This window comes from Perognathus longimembris, chromosome 15 (assembly GCF_023159225.1).
Source record: "Perognathus longimembris pacificus isolate PPM17 chromosome 15, ASM2315922v1, whole genome shotgun sequence".
NCBI lineage: Eukaryota > Metazoa > Chordata > Mammalia > Rodentia > Heteromyidae > Perognathus > Perognathus longimembris.
Window position 1 is genome coordinate 31,231,738 of NC_063175.1, and position 22,829 is coordinate 31,254,566.

The window sequence follows — 22,829 nt, forward strand, 5'->3', positions numbered from 1 at the left end:
TTAATTTCTTTGATAAGATAGTATAGATTTTAATGTTCTAAAACTTACGTGAAAATTCACTAGAATTTAATTCCTGATTTAGACTGTCACCCACAATCTCCCAGTAGAAATTTGACAGGTATGGCTTTAAAGTAAAAGATGACTGAAATCTCTGGATTGTGTGTCAGTCTTAAGAGACATTCATCATCACTTGGGAAAAATGGAGTCTGGCAGGTTGCTCTGTTGTCATTAGAAATACAAAATGCTTTTGAAGAATGCTGTTATTTAATATTTTAATTTCCTGGAAACTTAACGACCTTTATATTTCGATTTTCACATATCTACATGGTAGTACATAACCTTATTAAAAATAGGTTAGAAAGATACGCTTACTTGACACATTCTATTGTCACCTTGCAGGTTGAAGAAATCTGGAGACTTGTCAAAGAATTTGAAAATTGCTCCCTTACCTTCTATTTTGTATTTTGTCTTTATGTAAGAAATAGAGATGTTATCCTACTATTGTGTTATTCTCATTAAATTATTTAAAAACTATTGTTTGGGTAAATGAAGTTTGTGTTAAAATGGGGAAATATTTCTGAAAAGGCTATCATTGAACATTTTACTGGCTTTAAATTTTCCTGTAGCCTATCAGGCAAATAATTTGAGCACATTGTTCTTACAGTGCTCTTTTGACCTCTATGTTTACTGAATACTATAGCTAACATTTGCTAAACAGGAATACTTTGTAAAGTTTTAACTGTAGCATATCATTGTATTTTTTTCATATCAGTGACAGATTGCTTTAAATCTGCATTGAAGTTTTACTGTTATTTTACTACATATAATAGCAATAAACTTGATTTTTTTTTTTACTTTCTTAGTTTTACCTGTAAGCTTTTGAGTGTTATTTTTCTTAGGAAAAAAATTTACTTTGGTGTTATTCATATCTGTGAACATCTTTGAACAATTGGTTTTAATTTCTGTATAGTTATGATTGTATATGGATACTTTTGTAGCAACTAGGCAAGGAGCAGCTTACTAGCTGGTTATTTTTTATGTATTTTTATTGACACCATTTCTCCAACATTTTTATCATAATTTGTGAGGGATATTGATCTGAAGTTTTCATCTTGTAGTTTTGTCTAGTTTTGATATTAGAGCAATTCTGGCTTTATTAATAAATTGCAAATTACTTTCTCCTTTTGTCTTTTTTAGTAATTTTTTAAAGCTGATAGAATTCTCTCCTGAAGCCACTAGGAATGGAGTTTTCTTGTGAGAACATTTTAAATAATTACTTCATTTCTTAAAATTTCCATGGGAGCATTAAGATTTTCTGTTTTGTCTTATTCAGCTTAAGTGTTTCCACCTTTTAAGACATTTGTATATTTCACTGATGGTATTGTATATATGAGGTAGTATTAAATGTTCCTGACATTCCCTTACCTTAATAATGCCTGTGTCATCTGTTTGTATGGATCCCTTTGTTCAGTTTTGGTTTCAATCATTTATACCTCTTTTTTTCTTGATAGATTTTTTAACAAGTTAGTGTTTACTGAATAGCATTTTCCCACCTCATACAATGTGGTGCACAAAATTTCTTGTATTGTCTTCCCCATGTCTGGGCTATACCTAAACATCTATTATTAGTCCTTCTCTTGCAAACACTAGAACTTTTTTTTATTGTAAAGGTGTATGGGGGAGTTATAGTTACATAGGTCAGGTAATTACATTTCTTTTTCAACAGTGTAATCACCTCTTCTCTAGTTTTGTCCCCCCTGGACCCACTTCCCCCACAAGTTGTACAGTTCATTGTCAACAGTGTCTAGTGAGTCTCATTGCTTCATTTGTTCACCCTTTGTCACACCGTTTGTGTGCTTCTCCTTACCCTTTCCCAAACAGATAAACTCACATACAAGACAAAAAAGAGAAAAAGCACAGAAATAAAAAATAGTGATGGTCTGGGAATGTGGCTTAGCAGTGGAGTGCTTGCCTAGCATGCATGAAACCTTCTGTTTGATTCCTCAGCACCATATAGACAGAAAAAGCCAGAAGTGGCACTGTGGCTCAAGCAGTAGCATGCTGGGCTTGACCAAAAAGAAGCCAGGGATCAGTGCTATTTGCCTGCTTTTCTTTGCCTGTCTGTCCAATCCATCATTTTTCTTTCAAGACATCCTAATAAACCTTTGTTTTGCCTTTAAAAAAAAAATAAAAGCAGCCAGGGACAGTGCCCCAGGACTGGCCAAAAAAAAAAAAAGTGACAAAAGGGGAGCGGGAGAAGAACACAAAATATTAAAATAAAAATCATTTTATTTCCATTTCTCGGACTTCATTTCAATAAACATCTTATATGATCATATGCACATAGCTATTGAGCCTTTGTGATCCTCTCCTAAGAATATCCTCCTTTGGTCTCACTGTGTGAATGTTTAGAGTTTTGTTTAATTTTTCATATCCAGTGTAGTTTAGGGGCCTCCAGATGTTGTACAGAAGATCACTGAGATACAGAGAAGCCATACTTTAATAGGTTAAATCTGGATTCTTTATTAGAAAACCAGTGACTGTGAACAGACTGATGTCCAAAGAAAAACCTTGCAGCCTCAAATGCAGTTGATAATGTTAGAAAGCTGAGCCATGAGGGTAGTAATTTCTGAACAAACCAGATCAACTATAATGGAGAGTTGAAGAGGGATGCCATGGTGTCCTGAAGAGATTCGAGAGAGGCATAGCGCAATGACCATCAGAGTAGAGGGGCCTAAGTAGCATCATGGTTAGGGGCCAGGGTCACAGGGAGCTCCTGAGTTCAGCAAATCTCATGAATTTGTGGTATAGCTCTGGCAGGTCCTGGCAGGTCTGGGAACCTATTGTCCAAGTCCGCATTTCATGTGCTTCTAGGCATTCAGGAACCAATCACCTGGGGGCTGAGGTGAGGAAGTGAATTTCACCTTCAATAGTTTTTGGACAGTTCCCATCATCCACCAAGATTCCAATATGGTGCCAGTTAGACCCAGTATCCACATTTCACTTCATTTCATTATAGTTCTGGAGCTTCAACTCAGGGCCTGGGCTTTTGTTGTCCCTGAGCTTTTGTAAAGCTCAAGGTGTAGTGGTCTACCACTTGATCCACAGATCTACTTACAGCTTTTTGGTGGTTAACTGGAGATAAGAGTGTCATGGACTTTCACTGTCTAGGCTGACTTTGAACTGCAACCCTTGGATCTCAGCCCTCTGAATACTAAGATTACAGGTGTGAGCCATTGGCACCTGACTTAGGACAACATTTTTCCATTAAACAATTTCTTCTTGTAAATTGTTTTTTTTTTTTTTTTTTTTTTGGCCAGTCCTGGGCCTTGGACTCAGGGCCTGAGCACTGTCCCTGGCTTCTTCCCGCTCAAGGCTAGCACTCCGCCACTTGAGCCACAGCGCCGCTTCTGGCCGTTTTCTGTATATGTGGTGCTGGAGAATCGAACCTAGGGCCTCGTGTATCCGAGGCAGGCACTCTTGCCACTAGGCTATATCCCCAGCCCCTGTTTTTTTTTTTTACTTTTTCCTTAAAGATCACTGTAGGAAAGCAAAAGTTATTTTTTTAACCTGGCTTTTTGTTTGTTTGTTTGTTTGTTTGTTTTTGAGATAAAGCCTTGCTATGTATCCCGGGCTAGCTTAGAACTCAAAATCCTTCTGCCCCAGCATCTTAAGTATTAGTCTTATGCCACCAGACCTGGCTGAACTAGGCATTCTTTCAAAAAATTGAAAAATTTAGGTCCCATCCCACATCAACTGAGTTAGAAACTCCAGAGATGGTGCCAAATATTTGCCTTTCACCAAATCCTCCAGGGAACTCTCATGAACACCAAATTTGAGAATGGAAAAGTCATATCCATCAAATCGCTGGTGAGTCCTTTCACGTTGAGATTTTTATGAATACCTTTCACACAATTTTAATTTTAAATTTTTATTGTTATAAAGGTGATTATAGAGGGGTTACATTTTCATAAGTCAGATAATGGGTATATTTATTTTTGGACAATGTCATCCCTTCCTAAAATTATCTTTAAAAAACTTGTTTTATTGTTATAAAGATGATTCACAGAGGGGTTACAGTTACATAAGTCATGTGAGGAGTTCATTTTCTTTTTTTTGGACAATGCCACCCCTTCCCTTACTTTCTCCCATCCACAAGTTCTATAGTTAATTTATAACATAGTGTCTAGTGAGTACCACTACTGCATTTCTTCACCCAATATTGTCTTCTTAATAGAAATACATGAGTGCTATTCTATAGCAGAAGAGATTACCATTATATTTTTGTATAAAAGATGGGGAACAAGAATCAGGAGGTAGAAAAAAATGGTCAAGTCCACAAGTCTCAAGTCTCTTCTTTCCTCCTCTCCTCTCAGTTCTCCTTCAGTACCCTAGTTTTTTCATGCGATCTCCCCTTTCTCCTCCCATCTTTCCCTCCAAATATACCTTCTGAAAAGACAAACAGAACCTACATTTAAAGTTAAATTTGGGTTTCAAAATATTTTTCTAATATGACTTACCTATGTAATTTTCCTAAATGACTTATCTATGTAATGGCTTCTGGCTTCCTAGTAATTCCAAGTAAATAAATGTACCATTATGAAAGTATTTGATTGTAAGTATGCATGCTGCTGCCTTGAACTTTTACCCAGTAAGTTGCTCTGTGAAATAAACCATGCTTGATCTGATTGGCTCCTGGTTGACACTAGAAGATAAAATTCAAGCACTACTCAAGAGTAGAAGAAGCTGTTTGTCTTTCTCTATCAGAGATATTTTTCTTTTTTTTTTTCTTTTGCTAGTCATGGTGCTAGAACTCAGGGCCTGAGCACTGTCCCTGCCTTCTTTTTGCTTAAGGCTAGTACTCTACCACTTGAGCCACAGCACCACTTTTGGCTTTTTCTGTTTATGTGGTGCTAAGGAATTGAACCCAGGGCTTCATGCATGCTAGCTAGGCAAGCACTCTACCACTAAGCCACATTCCCAGCCTGACATTTTTCTTAAAGTAATAAATTAAGTTGACCATGGTATCATTTGGATCACTAGATGATTAGGATTTAGCTCAAAGCCTGCCTAGACCCTGGGTGTTCTGTGCCGACTGAATTGTTGATAGTCTTCCTAGGTATGACTGATTCATAGAAATCCTGTACATAAAGCTCATTAGGACAGATGGCCTGTTTTGAACAGATGATGACTTTTTGGCATGTGCAGATACTCCATACAATTTGAGTTGATTAGGTTTTATCAACACATGCAAAAACAACAAGATTGTTGCCAATATGCCTGGTCCCTGCTCCCAGCCACCTGCTCTCCTTATTTAGAGACATTGCTTGGATTGTGTTCCTAGTTTAAATACCCAAGTACATTCTTCCTTTCCATATGAAAAGTTGTACAAGAGTGCAGGTTCAACCCAGATGCCCCTTAGTAGATGAGTGGATCAGGAAAATGTGGTACATATACACAATGGAATTTTATGCCTCTATCAGAAAGAATGACATTGCCCCATTTGTAAGGAAATGGAAGGACTTGGAAAACGTTATACTAAGTGAAGTGAGCCAGACCCAAAGAAACATGGACTATATGGTCTCCCTTATAGGGAATAATTAGCACAGGTTTAGGCAAGTCACAGCAGAGGATCACAAGAGCCCAATAGCTATACCCTTATGAACACATAAGATAATGCTAAGTGAAATGAACTCCATGTTATGGAAACGATTGTTATATCACAGTTGTAAATACTTTCAACGTGCCATATGTAACTGTAGCCTCTATTATTGATGATATACCTGTATCACCTTCCTGTGGTTGTACCAACACTATCTCTGTATCTTATCTGAGTATATTGGAAACCGGGTATACTGGTATTAGAACCAGGAAATTGGAAGGGAATACCAAAATCGAGAGACGCAGGGTAAAAAAAGACAAACAACTACAAAAGCAATACTTACAAACTGTTTGGTGAAAATGAACTGAACAACTGAACTACTCATGGGGGGAGAGGGGGAAGGGAAAGAGGGAGGGGGGAGGGGGGAATGAGGGACGAGGTAACAAACAGTACAAGAAATGTGTATCCAGTGCCTAATGTATGAAACTGTAACCTCTCTGTAATTCAGTTTGATATATATATATATATATATATATATATATATAGAGAGAGAGAGAGAGAGAGAGAGAGAGAGAGAGAGAGTCCAGGTTCATGTTGCTGTTTATGCAAGTGCATATGCAGACACACACACACACACACACACACACACACATTTCTGCAGTAGTGTTTTAGGATAATACTCAAAGTTAGATATATAAATATATTAATTATAAACACATACCTTCTCACTTTTTGGTTCTAGTCTAGGTTTTAAAAATTATTTTGTTTACTGTGGTCTTTAAGCTGGTTGGAAATAAAACAGCTTAAGCTAGGGTTTGGTGGCACACACCTGTAATCCTAACTATTAAGGATACTGGGACTTGAGAATGAAGTCAGGCCCAGGTAGAAAAGTCCATAAGACTCTTATCTCCAAAAATAATGAAAGTGTGGATGAAGTGGTAGTGTGCCAACTGAGTAAAATAAAAAATTAATAAATAAACTAGCCTAAACAATCATAAGTACAACCTCAGTGAAAATGTCCAAATATTATATCATGTACGGTACCTTACAATGGTTTCCAGGTTCTAAAAGAACATATAAATATTAACAACTTTGCATTTGAATTTTCAGCATCATTCTTTGTTAGCAATAAAAAAAATGCAACATGACCCACTACTTAAAGCACTAGTATTTTCTTTTGTCCTTACACTTAAAATTCCCTTCTTTTTGTTTGTTTTCAACACATAGGCTTTGTGTAGTTGATCATTCCCCAAAATCAAGTGACTTCAGCCAACAGATTATAAATATAAAGGCCCATCTGAAAGAAGGTTATGGATCGATCGCCCATATTAATGACAGGTTGCCTGTAATAGCAGATGAGATTTTGCAAAGATAGCAGAAATCCTAAGGCAAACTTCAGGTGTTGTAAGGTTTCATTTAGGCTGTATTATTCATTTTTCTCTTAATAAAATGGTCCTACTTTTTATTACCTCTGTAATACTTCAGTGATTTCCTAATTGTTGGATGTTTGTCTTTTTCAACTAGAATATTGGTTCTCATTAAAACACTTTTTGCATTCACTGATTATTTCACAGTACGCATAGTAGTGCTTCATGTAGCCATTTATACATTCAATAAATACCAATATTTACATGAATGCTGTCTTTTTTCAACAGTTATATAGTTCACCCATTTAAAGTGTAAAATTTGTTGTTTGAGGGTTTTTAATTGTTAAATTTATAGAGATTTTTGTTGGTTTTTTTTTTTTTTTTGTTTTTTGGTCCTGGAGCTTGAACTCAGGGCCTGGGCACTGTCTCTGAACTGTTTTGTGTTCAAGGCTAGCATTCTACTAATTGAGCTACAGTGCCATTTCTGGCTTTTTCTGAGTAGTTTATTGGAGACAAGAGTCTTAGGGGCTTTCCTTCTCAGGCTGGCTTCGAACTGTGATCCTCAGATCTCAGTCTCTTGAGTAGCTAGGATTACAGGTAAGAGCCACTGGGGCCTGGCTTATAGAGATGCTTAACAGTTACCACAATCTGGTTTTCTAACATTTTGATCACCTCAGAAGGACTTCTCATGCCCATTTGCTGTCTATTCCTAGTCACACCTATAGACTCAGGCAACCACTAATAGGAGTTCTATATCTATGAGTTTGCATTTTTCCGGATGTTTCATCTAAACAGAATCATAAAATAGTTATTTGTGTTTGGTTTCTTTGTGTTAGCATTGTGCTTTCTGATTTATCCTTGCTCTAGCATTTTTCAGTAGATTGTTCCTTTTGATTGCTAGATAGTATTCTGTCATAGATATACCATATTGTCTGCTCACCAAATAATAGGCATTTGGGGTTTTGTCATTTTTAAAAGCTATTATAAATAAAAATGCTGTAACCACTGGCATGTTAAGACTATGTAGACATGGTCTCTCTCTCTCTCTCTCTCTCTCTCTCTCTCTCTCTCTCTCTCTCTCTCTCTCTCATTGTTTCTTGTTTCTTTTCTCTATATTTTTTGAGACAGAGTCTTGTTATATAACCCAGGCTGACCTCAAACTTGTGTTCTTCCTACCTTCTGAGTGCTGAGATTGTAGGCTTTTGCTACCATGCCTGACTCATTTCTCTTAAATAGGTAATTGGATACAGTATATGCAGTATAAGTATATATAAAAGCTGTATAGCAATACAATGGAGCTTGTATTCTGTGACCTTGATGAACTGATTATTCTAGGATTTACTTTGTAAATTTTTTAGGACCTATGAATGAGTTGATGGAGAAAATTCTGAGAAATGAATCATTAGATGACTTTGTTAAACATCTTGCGGTGATTAGTTAAATCTAGGTTTGACAGAATCAAGAAAGGTTAGCCAGGCATGGTAGTAAATGCCTGTACTCCAAATAGTGGGGGAGGCTAACATAAAAGGAATGAGAATTCAAGCTTGGGCTGTGAGGTGCAGACTAACATAGCTACATAGCAAGACCCTGTCTCAAGGAGAGAAATTCACCAGGCTACTTTCAGCATAATCAGCATACTATTTTACAGTAAACATTTTTTATAAGTAGAGGGTTAACACTCTAAATGATAAAAAGTTTAGGGCTGGGAATATGGCCTAGTGGCAAGAGTGCTTGCCTCCTACACATGAAGCTCTCGGTTCGATTTCCCAGCACCACATATATGGAAAACGGCCAGAAGAGGCGCTGTGGCTCAGGTGGCAGAGTGCTAGCCTTGAGCGGGAAGAAGCCAGGGATGGTGCTCAGGCCCTGAGTCCAAGGCCCAGGACTGCCCCCCCCCCGTCCCCCAAAAAAAGGTTTAGTACCAAAAATACATAAACCAATAGCAAATCATTTATTATTATGAAGTGTTATGTTCAGTACATAATTGTTTTGCTAGTACAAAAACTTGATTATACCATCATCATCTCCACAAACACATGAATAATGCTTTGTATTGTTATAATGCTTATGGTGACACTATAATTTTTATAGAGGCACTGTTCTATATTCAGTTTGTCATTCAATGAGACATGGTACTACATGTCTTTACATGATTTGCTTTGTGTCTCGCAGATCTCTAAGTCTCTTTTTATTGTTCTTCTGATTGAATAATAATCTGTAGTAATCTGTCTTTAAATTTACTCATTCTAACTTCTATTTTAAATCTGCTACTGAAACCATCTTACTAAATTTTTTATTTAACTCATTGTGCTTTTCATCTCCAGTATACTTTTTAGGGGAGTTGAGGGAGGGGATTTAATTCTGTGTCTGTTGAGGTGATCTATTTGGTCTTACTGTTGTGTTTTCCATTCCTTAAACATGTTTTCCTTGAGGTCTTTCCACATACTTGAAATAGTACTTTAAAGTCTTTAGATAATAATATTTTCTTCCTTTAGTTTCAGTTGATCTTTTTATCTTAATATGATTCACTCTCTCCTCTTTCTTTATATTTATTGAAGCTAGACATTTCATATTATGTGCAAACTCTATCATCTGATCCTTGTTGATCCCTATTGATGCTCTTTGTGTATTTATTTTTCATTTCTTTATTGTTAAAGTGATGTATGGCGGGGTTACAGTTTCATACATGAGGCAGTGAGTACATTTCTTATCCAGCTTGTTACCTCCTCCCTCATTTTCCCCCTGCATCTCCCCTCCCTATTTCCCTCTTCCTCCTATGAGTTGTACCATATAGTTTTGTAACTATTGCTGCTGCTTTGGTTTGTCTTTATCCTTTGTCTCTAGATTTTTGTATTCCCTTTCCCTTCCCTAGTTCTAATACACGTATATACAATAGCCAGGGTTCTAAAATCAGTTACAGTGATATCAGGGGAAAACCACGGGAAAGAAAGACAAAAGAAAAAGGGCAGAATTTCATATGGTATATTGAAAATAACAACAATGATATACCACTTGTTTCCATAACTTGGAGTTCATTTCGCTTAGCATCATCTTGTGTGTTCATATGGACATAGCTATTGGGCTATTGTAATCTTCTGCTAGGACTATACTAGATGTGTACTAATTATTCCTAATAAGGGATACCATAGAGTCTATGTTTCTCTGGATTTGGCTCACTTTACTTAGTGTGTTTAATTATATAAAAACTTGCCTGGGTTTATTTTTTTAGGGTTTGTATCTCCTACCATGTGTAGGAGACACACTGCACTACCATGAGTCAGCATAGTTTAATTAGAAGATAGCTAATTTTTGGCATGGGTAGACTTTCTCCCTTTGTCATCTGCTTGTGAGTAGGGAATGCCATTACTTTCTGCCATGTCTTTCTCATCTCTTCTCTATATGTAAGCAAGATAACATATTCAGATAAAGATGTTTCAAAGGTAAGGACTCAGACTTGAACATGAATACTGGCTTTTAGACCACCAGATAGAGTAACATGATTCCTTATTAGTGTTTCATTCTCTGTAACCCTATTAAATTTTTGATTGCCATTCAGTTGTTTGCTTGGCTACCTTTTGTTGGAAGGTAACATACTTGTCTATAAGTAACTATTGTCTGCAAAATCCCACAGTAAAGATGTGACTTGTGGGAAAAATATATTTCAAACCATCTAAGTAGTCAGGGATGAGGTTAGTAGTTGGAGAATTGTAATTTTTTTTTTTTTTTTTTTTGCCAGTTGTGGCACTTGGACTCAGGGCCTGAGCACTGTCCCTGGCTTCTTTTTGCTCAAGGCTAGCACTTTGCCACTTGAGCCACAGCGCCCCTTCTGGCCTTTTCTATATATGTGGTGCTGAGGAATTGAACCCAGGGCTTCATATATAGAGTCAAGCACTCTTGCCACTAGGCCATATTCCCAGCCCCCGAGAATTGTGATTTTTTTTTTAAATCATGGAGTAACCCTCAAGCATTTTATTTTCTAGCTGTATTTAAAGCTCTGTTTAATAACAATCCCCCTTTGATGTGAGTACAAGGAATTAACCAGATAGTAGCGATATTGTTCACCTTTGAAGGATATGCTAGTACCTGAATTTATAGTGAACACAAATAGCTTTTTAAGGACACTAATTGTTGATCATGTCCATATTCTCTCTTCCTTTTTTGGAAATTAGAGATTGCAGCAAAATAGGGAAAATAGTGTATAGACAATTCAACAATAAGGTGATATGCTCATCTAAATAGAACCATTCTTGCAAAATGCTTTTTTTATGTAAGAAAACAAAACTTGTAGAAGTGGCGCTGTGGCTCACTAGCCTTGAACACAAAGAAGCCAGGGATAGTGCTCAGGCCAAGAGTGCAAGCCCCAGGACTGGCAAAAAAAAAAACACAAAAAAACACAAAAAAAAAAACAAACCAAAAAAAATTTGTGGGGAAATGAAATTGAGGTACAAAAAAGAAGGAGCTTTGTGGCACAAAAAGGGGAAATGTTTTAAGCTTTGCACCAAACTTTTCATTGCTGATGTATATTAGTCAAAAACATTGTAGTTGTACCATACATTTTTATTATCAGGGAGAGGGAAATGGGGGGAGGCTGGGAAAAATGAGGAAGGAGGTAACAAGTTGGATAAGAAATGTGTTTGAACTTTTGAGTATCAGATAGACTCCTTATATATAAAGTGTTGCACATATTGTTGGATACTAAAATGGTCTTGTAAAGACAAGTGGACATGGGCATTATTCAGGCAAGATTTTAAAAAGAAAAGAAAAACCAGTAAGCAAACTAGCTCGAGAAGGAATTTTCAAGAAAGACAGTTAAAGCAAAACTGTTACACAGTGAAACTGGTTAGGTTTCCTTTTATTTGCCTTAAGCCTAAAATTTTTCCTTTGGTATATCAATGGTTGAAATTCAATACTCCGCCCCCGCCACCCCACCCCAGTTTGGCTAATCTGGAACTTGCTGTGCAGTTCCAATTGGCCTTAAATTACTTAAATTACTTAAATTATGAGTGGTGGAATTACATATGTAAGCCCAACACTATTTTTTATGGCTGATTAGTCTTGAGACCACTAAAATATTTTCTCACAGAACAGAACCCCACAATTAGATAAGGCCCTTATATATATTTGTAAACCTTGCATTGTGACAGGTAGCTTCCCTCTATATGCAATAGTTATTACGTAGACTGTCAATGAATTTCTTTTCCTGGGTACATTTGAAGCTTTGAAGGCTCAAGGTTTTTCTTAATGATTTCACAAATTCTTGAATCAGTTGAACTAATCATATGTTACTATTAACCTGGGTATTATTGGAGTTGTTTTCCAGGAGGAAATAAATTTATTTTACCATGAAAAATAAACCTTAAAGTTACATTTAAAAAATAAGGATCTAATAAAAATGCAAACTAATTTTTCTACACGTTAATTGTCAAAAAAGAAATATACATAGCTATACAATAAGTATTTCAGTTCATTTTTGTTGTTGTTGTTGAAGTAGTGTTGTACAAGTTTGAACTTGAGAGTTTCTGTAAAATGGAGGAGCTGTAGTAATCAGGAATCAGAAGGCAAGTTGTAACACGAACTGTAAAATGTAGAAGATAAACCTTGGTGTTCGCATCGTATATCTCTGTTAATCTTTAATTTAAAGTCCTATATGTTTTTCTGCAATTAAGATATGGATTCTGGGGTGGGAATGTGGCTTAGTGGTAGAATGCTTGCCTAGCATACATGAAGCCCTGGGTTCAATTCCTCAACACCACATAAACAGAAAAAGCTAGAAGTGGTGCTGTGGCTCAAGTGGTAGAGTGCTAGCCTTGAGCATAAGTAGCCCAGGGACAGTGCCCAGATACTTGAGTTCAACCCCAGGACTGGCAAAAAAAATAAAAGAGAGAGAGCGAGAGAGAGGAAGGAAAGAGAGAGAGACGAAGGAATGAGAAAGAAAGAAAGAAAGAGAGAGAGAGAGAAAGAAAGAAAGAAAGAAAGAAAGAAAGAAAGAAAGAAAGAAAGAAAGAAAGAAAGAAAGAAAGAAAGAAAGATAATATGGATCAACTTTGTGGCATGCTTTCATGATAGATACATTTTTCATCCAAATTAAAAATTTTAATTCCATGTGTAACCTTCTCCAATTAATTTTTTTCTGTGTGCCACTACTGTGGCTTGAACTCAGATCCTGAGCATTTGATCTTTAGCTTTTTCACTTTACCCTTTTAGCCCACAGGTTCACTTCTGGCTTTTTTTTTTTTTTTTTTTTTTTTTTTTTGGCCAGTCCTGGGCCTTGGACTCAGGGCCTGAGCACTGTCCCTGGCTTCTTCCCGCTCAAGGCTAGCACTCTGCCACTTGAGCCACAGCGCCGCTTCTGGCCGTTTTCTGTATATGTGGTGCTGGGGAATTGAACCTAGGGCCTCGTGTATCCGAGGCAGGCACTCTTGCCACTAGGCTATATCCCCAGCCCCCACTTCTGGCATTTTGCTGGTTAAGTAGAAATAAGAATCTCACAGACTTTTCTGCATTGGCTGACTTTTAACCATGATCCTCAGATCTCAACTTCCTGAGTAGCAAGGATTATAGATATGAGCCACCTGTGCTCAGCTTCCAGTTAACTTTTACATTTCTGCTAGAAATTCTTTTATGAGTTTTCATCTATGCTTCTACTTATAAAGTACTGTATAAACCTGCTCATCCAGCCAATACTAAAAGGGAAAAGAACCACTTCAATAGGATTTGGTGATTTACATGTAAGGTTTATATATAGATATTGTATTCTCTTTGTGAAATCAATTATTTTATTTTTTGCTCTTCATTCCAAAGCCTTAGCAATATTACCATTTCTTTCATTTCCTTAGGACTTGCTATTATTGATTTCCTCAGCCCTTGAAGTTATAATCAGATCTAGGCTTTGTGCAGTTTTTAGTTTTGTGGCATTGTCTCTTATACTTCTTAATATGAATTCCTCTTCACTCGTTGCTCTGCATCTGTCATGCTCTCTTGCTTCTTTTCAGTACTTAAGGCTTTCCTTTCCATATACTGCTTGATGTTTTGGAACCAAGATGGTGAGGCATTTGGTGGGTGTTGACTGAACTTTTCTGTACTGAAAGGCACACAAATGTGAAAAAATACCAAAGCACAAACCATACAGTACAATGTGTGTGAAAGATACCTGGTAGTTTTAAGGTTCAAAATTTGTAAATGCCCACACAACTCAGATCAGTTGGTTGCAATTTTTTGTGTTCACCTAGTTTTTTCACAGACACACACAAAAATTGAGGATGAGCAAACATGAGACTTTGTCATGTTCAGCTAGTTCCCTAATACAAAAATAATTTTGGAACTAATCTACTTTTTCAGAACAATGATAGAACAAGGTTAACTGGATTCTAGATAATTTAGGTCATTGGTTTCCAAAGTAAATTGTGTGTAGTAAAAGATGAGGCTTTTTTTTCATTTTTTTGTTTCTAACATTCATGGACAAAAGCACTTGTAAAACTTCTTTCCAGGGGCTGGGGATATAGCCTAGTGGCAAGAGTGCCTGCCTCGGATACACGAGGCCCTAGGTTCGATTCCCCAGCACCACATATACAGAAAACGGCCAGAGGCGGCGCTGTGGCTCAAGTGGCAGAGTGCTAGCCTTGAGCGGGAAGAAGCCAGGGACGGTGCTCGGGCCCTGAGTCCAAGGCCCAGGACTGGCCAAAAAAAAAAAAAAAAAAAACTTCTTTCCAAAAATTGCTAGAAAATGAAGTAAATGACAAAGTTTGTTTCATTGCTCAAAAATCAATATGAATAAACAAAACAGAAATTATGGAATTTTAAATACTTGTATTAAAATGTGTATACAATAAAGACCAGAAGGAAATAATAGAAGACATGGAAATAAAATCACACAACTTCGGGCACTCTGATTTTTGGCAAAAGAGCTAACACATACAGTAGAGAAAAGACAAATGGTGCTGGGAAAACTTATCTACTTACAGGAGAATGGAACTTGACCCTGATCTCTCTCCTCATAATAAAATAACTCCAATTGAATTTGAGAACCCAGAGTAAGATCTTTAAGTCTAGTACAAGAAAACACATTGAAAACCCAGTTAGTAATAAGCATAGGTAATTATTTCCAGAATAGGACCCCTACTTCATGGTAAGCAAAAACAAGAATTGACAAATTCAAAGTTTCTGCAAAGCAAAAAAATAAAATAAAATAAAACAGTTACGGAAGCTAGGAAAGAACTCTTAGAGAAAAATTTCATTAGCTGTTCAACAGATAAAGTATTTATGTCCAGAATATAGAAAGAACTCAAAAAACTGAAGAGCAGAATAGCCAATAATCTAACAAATGAGCAAGGAAATATAACAGTCCCAGAAGAAATACAAATGACTAATAAATACATGAAGAAATAATCAGTGTCCTTAGCTATAAGAGAAATTCAAGTCAAAACTACACTAAAATTCTATCCCAGACAAAATGGCAATCATTAAGAAAACAACAAATACTAAACAACAACAAATGTGGGAAAGGATTTGAGTGCAAGGGAATATATTCCACCCATACACCATTGAGAGGAATGTAAATGAATGCAGCAAGTGTGAAAATCAATATGCAGATTATTCAAAAAACTAAAATCAGACCTACCTTATTATTCCATTATACAACTATTGGGTATATCCAAAGGAATATAAGACAAAATGCAAGAAAAACACCTGCTTATTCATGTTTGTTGCAGCACTTTCACAGTAATCAGACAGTGGAATTGGCTAAGGTGTCCAATAATGACCAATGGATAAAGAAGATGTAGTACATATATTATGAAGTATTACACCACCATGAGGAAAATTAAATTATATCACTGCAGGAAAATGGAAGAAAATTGGAGAACATCATATTGAGTGAGATAACACAAGTTCAAAACCACAAATATACATGTTTCAGTTATGTTTAAATGCTAAACATAAAAGATGTGTATCCTTATGGACAAGTTATATACAATATAAGTTACGCAGATATTGTTATATGCATAAATGCATAAACAAATATAGAGAACACATTTCTAACTGTGACTATAGACTATAGATTTAAGTTCTTCAGTATACAAATTACATTTAAAAAAAACAGAATTTTTGAGGGCAAACAGAATTTACTAAGAAAAAAAATGAAGTGACATTCAGTAATTTTGCTAAGGCTTTTTCTGAGTCCTTTAATGACTTAGTTGGTATGATTTCTCATCCAGCCCTTTATCTTTTATTTCTTTTGGGATAGAACAGCCCACTTTTTCATCTCTTAAAGATATCAGTATAAACCATAGAGATTGTCAAATCAAATCTCCTTCTTTACAAATAATGAAAATGCTTAAGAGAGATAAGTAACTTGTTTAAAATAACTGAGGAACAGGAACAGAATTTTAATCAAGTCTTTTGACCTGAAATTGAATATACTGTCACTTATTCTGTGATATTTAGCTTTATAGCAGCTCAACAAACTCCAACTTTTGGGAAATGTAATAATATGATTAAAGAATATGAAGCTTGCTCTTTTCTGGGCCTGGTAGCTACTAAAAATGTTGACAGTTCCATGTGTACACAACCTAGGACCTGACATGGCACAGGGTATCTATTGCTCATTCCCTCATTTACATGCTATGTGTCTTCTATGTTCTTTTAAATCTCATAATTATTGACTTTAATGTTGTTAAATGTAGCAGTGCAACAGTCCTTGTCTGACCTACAATAAGTTGTTAGGGCCTTGCAAATATGTTTGACTGTTATATTCTGTTATTTCCTCTACTTTTGGTAGCCGACAGCTTCAGCTGCTGAGCTGTGGAGGAGCTTAAACCTCTAGGGTCCATTAGATTTAACTTGTTTACTGCACTGATATCTATATGTTAAATGACAAGAGAGTTCAGGTTATTGAATAATTTAAAATTCAGCTCTAATTGGTGTCATATGACCTGGGAAAGGCCATGGATGATGCCAGGAGCATGCTGTGAATTTCTTATGAATAATTCATAAATTAGATGATTCATTTGCCTACGTATCTTGCTGAATGCAAAAGTTTGTAAGTTATAACTGATGATATAACACCTGTAAGTATTTAGTTCATAACGCTGGAAAGTAATCTACTTTGATGATCCTGTAGCAAAATCTGCCAGTATAGGAGAGTTAATTGCACTGGGGAGAATGAACATTTATTGGGGGTGAGACGTTGGCAAACCACACAGTGCAGCTGTTGGATTACATATTTTCTGTCAGTTTGACAACTGTTCTATGTTTTTTAAGCTAAATAAAAAAGAAAATTTCCCAAGGACTAACTCATTTTCTGTAGCTTGTGGTCTGTTTGCTGTTCAAGATTGCATGTCCTCTTTGAAGATAACTTAAGACTTCTTCCCAAATATGGCTCAATCTTATTTACATGGAAATACCTTAGCATTTTTTTAGAAGCTTAATTGAAATCTTTTTTTTTTTTTTTTTTTGGCCAGTCCTGGGCCTTGGACTCGGGGCCTGAGCACTGTCCCTGGCTTCCTTTTGCTCAAGGCTAGCACTCCGCCACTTGAGCCACAGCGCCGCTTCTGGCTGTTTTCTGTATATGTAGTGCTGGGGAACCGAACCTAGGGCCTCATGTATCCGAGGCAGGCACTCTTGCCACTAGGCTATATCCCCAGCCCTTAATTGAAATCTTTAGACTCACTGCACCAGCCCTCTGTCATAGGTTAGGAAATGTAAGGTTGTTGTATATGACTGTTGGTTAACATTTTTATCCATCAGTTTATCATTTTCAGCTCTTGCAAAGTAAATGTAAAAATAATAAGTGTCAATTGTACCATGACATCCAGCAACTGGCTAAGGAAAGGTCTTCTCTAGAAAATATTAAGTGAGGTAAGTGAGGCTTCGAGAGATAAATGATGCATGTTTGTTCTCATATGTGAAAGCTAGATCTAAAATACAAACATACATGATAACACAGAGTTTTGTGCATAAAGACACAAGTTGACTAAAGGATGATATACTTAAGGGAAGAGTCTAAAGTATAAGTCCTCTGAATAACTAATGAACTGTTTAGCAAAATAAATACTAGGAAGTGGAAACATGTTTGTGGAGTAAGGGGCAATGAGGAGTGGGTCACACAAACGGAGGGAGGAAGGTGAGCAAAGGCAGTCATTATATTCAATGTACATTATGTAAACACTGAACCATGTAACTTGAAGGTAGGAATGAGAGAGAGAAAACTGAGGGAGAACAAAGAAAGGGATGACATTAACTAAGAACTATTGTTCTCATACTTGGACATATGCAGTTTTAACCCATATATACAACTGCTTAATAACAAAAAAAAATTTTAAAGAAAAAGTCTCAGGCTGGGAGTATGGCCTAGTGACAAGAGTGCTTGCCTCCTACACATGAAGCTCTCAATTCAATTCCCCAGCACCACATATATGTTAAAAGGCCAGAGGGGGCGCTGTGGCTCAAGTGACAGAGTGCTAGCCTTGAGCAAGAAGAGGCCAGGGACAGTGCTCAGGCCCTGAGTCCAAGGCCCAGGATTGGCCAAAAAAAAAAAAAAAAAGAAAGAAAATAAGTCTCATCTGTGTTCCTGGGATGCCTTGAGCCACAGTCCTCCTGATCTCAGTTTTATTTAAAAAGATAGTGTGGGGCCTAGAATGTAGCTGGTACCTATTATACCAGCTACTCAGGAGGCACAGAGATCAGGAAGATTGAAGATTGAAGATTGAAGCCAGCTCAGGCAAAAAGTTCCCAAGGCCCTATCTGAGAAATAACCTAAAGCAATAAAGACCACAGGTGTGGCTCAAGTAGTAGAATACTCAGAGAGCCTGAGTTCGAAACCACAGGATAAATGAGTAAGTAAATAAACCACCTTGTGGTACATTGAATAATGTTCACAATATATCCATGCCCTAATTATTAGAATATGTACATGTCATCTTTTTTTTCACTTTTATTTTATTTTTTTATTATTTTTTTTATTAATTGGACATAAATTTTTTACAAGGTGTTGTGCAAAGAGGGTGCAGTTACATAGTAGGGCAGTGTGTACATTTCTTATGATATCTTACGACCTGTTTTTCTATCCCTTGTCTAGGTCAGGTTGACATATATGCAATATACAGTGTATCAAGAACATATACAGTATTCACAGACTTGGTCTCTACTGTCTCTCCGTCTCCCTTTGTTAACAGTCATATATCAGGGAGATCATGCCCCTTTGTTTTCTGTGTTCCAGGCTTGTCTCACTCAACATTATTTGTTCGAGTTCTGACCATTTCCCTGCGAATAACAATATTTCACCATTCCTAATCGCTACATAGTATTCCATTGTGTATAAGTACCATATTTTTTGGATCCATTCGTCTGTGGAGGGGCATCTGGGTTGTTTCCATATTTTAGCTATTGTGAATTGTGCCGCGATAAACATGGAAGTACAAATGCCTTTTTGATATCTTGGATTTTGCTGTTTAGGATAGATGCCTAGGAGTGGTATGGCTGGGTCATAGGGTAGGTCTGTATTGAGCTTTTTGAGAAACCTCCATACTGTTCTCCAAAGTGGTTGTACTAATTTGCACTCCCACCAACAATGGAGAAGGGTTCCTCTTTCCCCACAGCCCCTCCAGCATTTGTTGTTTCCTGAGTTCAGAGTATAGGCCATTCTAACTGGGGTGAGGTGGTATCTCAGGGTTGTTTTTATTTGCATTTCCTTTACTAGCAGGGATGTTGAGCATTTCCTCATATGTTTCTTTGCCATTTTTATATCTTCTCTTGTGAAGTCTCTCTTTAGCTCTTTTGCCCATTTCCTAATAGGTTTATTGGGCTTGGAGGGGCTTAGTTTTTTGAGTTCTCTGTAGATGACAGATATCAGGCCTTTGTCTGTTGTTGTGCTGGTAAATATCCTTTCCCATATCGTTGGCTGTCTTTCTATTTTGTTGGCTATGTCCTTAGCTGTGCAGAAACTTTTTAATTTGTAGTAGTCCCATTTGTCGAGTCTTTCTCCTATTTGTTGTGCCCCTGGGACTCTATTCAGGAAGTTCCTTCCTGTGCCTATAAGTTCTAGTGTCTTTCCTACTCTGTCCTTCAGTAGTTTCAAGGATTCAGGTCTGATGTTGAGGTCCTTGATCCATTTTGAGTTGATCTTGGTGCATGGTGATAGGCTTGGGTCTACTTGAGTTTTCTGCATATGGCTGCCCAGTTCTCCCAGCACCAGTGTACATGTCATCTTACAGTGCATAATGGACTTTGTAAAGCAAAGGACTTAGGAGATGTTATCAAGGATTTTGTTGTTATTGTTGGGATACTGGGATTTGAACTCAGGATCCTCCTCTTACTAGGCAAACAAGTTAAGGATTTTTTTCCCCCTTAGCATTTGGGCCTTGAATTTAGGACCTCAATGCTTGCTCATAGTTAGTACTCTTGAGCCATGAGCCCAACCTAGCTTTTTTGCTGATTAATTGAATATGGAATCTAGAGGACTGTTTTACCTGTCTTCAAATCACAAGTCTTCAAGTCTCAGCTTCATGAGTAGCTAGGATTACAGGTATGAGCCACCAGCATCAGAATCAAATTAAGAACTTGAGATTGTCTTGGATTTGATGGGGACCCCATCGATCCAAAGAGTCCTCATAAGAGTAAAATAGTAAGAATTAGAGCAGAAAGCAATGTAATTAAAGGAAGCAGAGGTTGGAATCATGTACTTTGAAGGTTAAGAAAGGAGTGTAAACCAAGAAATACAAGTGGTCACTAAAAGCTGATAAAGGGAAGGAAACTGCTTCTCTACTCTGAACCTCCCAAAGGAACTATCCCTGCCAATACCTTGGCTTCAGCTCAACAAAATAGATTTCTAATTCATGGCCTCCAGAGTTTACTGAGAATAAAATTGTGTCGTTTTTAGCTACAAAATTTGTTACAATAGCAATAGGAATCAGAATTGCAATATATTAGTTTACTAAGAAAATTATATTGCTCTTGCATAAATGCTTCCCTTAGCTTGTCAATAAAAAGTGAAAAACTTGTTTCAGCAGATATATATTATGAGCCAGCTATGCTCTTAACATAGGCTGACAGGTTTGTGTCTTTCCACAGTGTATATGTGTATATTGAATATTAATAGACTTACAGCTACATCAGTGTCATTGTCTTCACTTCACTGAATACTTCTAGTTTCATGTGTCGTCATGGCCATGGCAAATGCAATTCTTCATTCTACTTTAATCTTAATTACTAACATTCATAATTCTCAAAGCATGTATCCTCTTACACAGGTATATGTAGGCTACAGAAAACTGGAAGAGTAGTAGATTCTGGAGGATTTAGTCAATGCAAAGAGTCAATATAAATGCAATGAATCACTGCAAATGAGTTTTAAGTATTGAGTTAACTAACAGCAGACCTCTTAGTTGTTGAGTTAAGGAATCTGGATTGTATTAAAGTTAGTTGTGTCCACAGCAGGAAGGATAGCACTGAACTGGGTCAGTGGACAGTGGACAGTGGACATTTAGGAGGTTGTACTTGAAGATATATATATATGTATTGTCACTTAGAGAGGCATATGTGTAATGAACACACTGCAGGGGGGCGGTGAGCGGTAAGATGGTGACAATTTGCTGTGTTATGCACAGCCTGAAATGTGTCTCCTATGTGTCTTGGATAAGGTGGTTGCACCATTTATTTGTCCCCAATAAGATTATCGATAGCAATTTTTATTAGCACAAAGAAGATGTTTATCTGCCTATGCTTTATTGTTATGCCGGGAAGATAGTGGTTGTACAAATAAAATCCCAAGTCATTCTGTTTTAGTATATGTGCCAAATGGAATAACAAAATAAGCATCTACTCTATGCAAAATAGAACAATGCAGGACACGGCACAACCAGAATGCTGCTGCTATATAGAATGGATAGAACATTAAGGAAATTTTTCTTGTTTGGTTAGTATTAGTATCCACTAGGTAGATACCTTTATGGATTTACTTGAGCAGAGAACTTTTTCTTTAATTGCAAGTAAAATAATGGATTTCTAAATGGAATTCTGGGACAAGAGGAAGATGAGAGTGGAAGGTATAAAGGATACTTCGAGTGTTTTACTGTTTAAGTCTTCCTACTTTATTTCTCTTGGCTTTACCTTTCAGATAAGCCAAGGTTGGCAAGTGAGATTGCTCCAAAGGTGGATGCTTTTTGTTTCTTTCAGCTTTTGTGTCAAATGTTATACTCTGGACATCCTAAAGCAGTAACAGCTGCTAGTTAAGTAATTGGACTTTGTGACTTTCATTTGCTGTGCCCAAGATCTAAGCTGAAAGAAAAGTTTTAGGCTATAGAGGACTGTCATTGTAAGAGTGAATTGCTGGCTGGATTCATTTTCAGAATTATATGCCCCCCATCTCAACTCAGTTTGATTAAGATTTTTTTCTGTACATTAATTTCCTTTTTTGTTTTGTTTATTCCAAATATCCACCTTCATGAATGTGCTGCCGATCCTCAGTGCATTCAACATCTGCATTCAAATGGGGTGTTTTAAATTTGACATCTTAGAATTTGGATATACCATATTTCTGAAATACATTGTAAAGAAAAGCTGGCTGATTATTATAATACATCAATAGTATTCAGTAGTTAGCTAAATATAATAACTCAGTCTTCCAAGGTCAAGAGTCAGAAGGATGGAAAATATTCCATGATACAGACTGTAGTTCTCAAAGCATGCTTTGAGATTGGCAACATCATCATCACCCAGGAACTTGTTAGAAATACAAATGATCTGACTCTGCTCCAGAGTTGGGAACTCTGGGGATGAAGCCAACATTTTGCATTCAACAAGCCCTGCAGGTAATTCTGATACATGCTAACGTTTGAGACTCACTGATACAGATTAAGTTGTGATCT

General features: G+C 36.8%; 1 protein-coding gene across 1 annotated transcript in view; it reads left to right on the forward strand.

The window, feature by feature from the left end:
* Window positions 1–22,829, forward strand: part of Kiaa1328 (KIAA1328 ortholog) — a 189,554-nt gene that overhangs the window by 76,429 nt on the left and 90,296 nt on the right. The gene's annotated exons all lie outside the window — the stretch shown is intronic.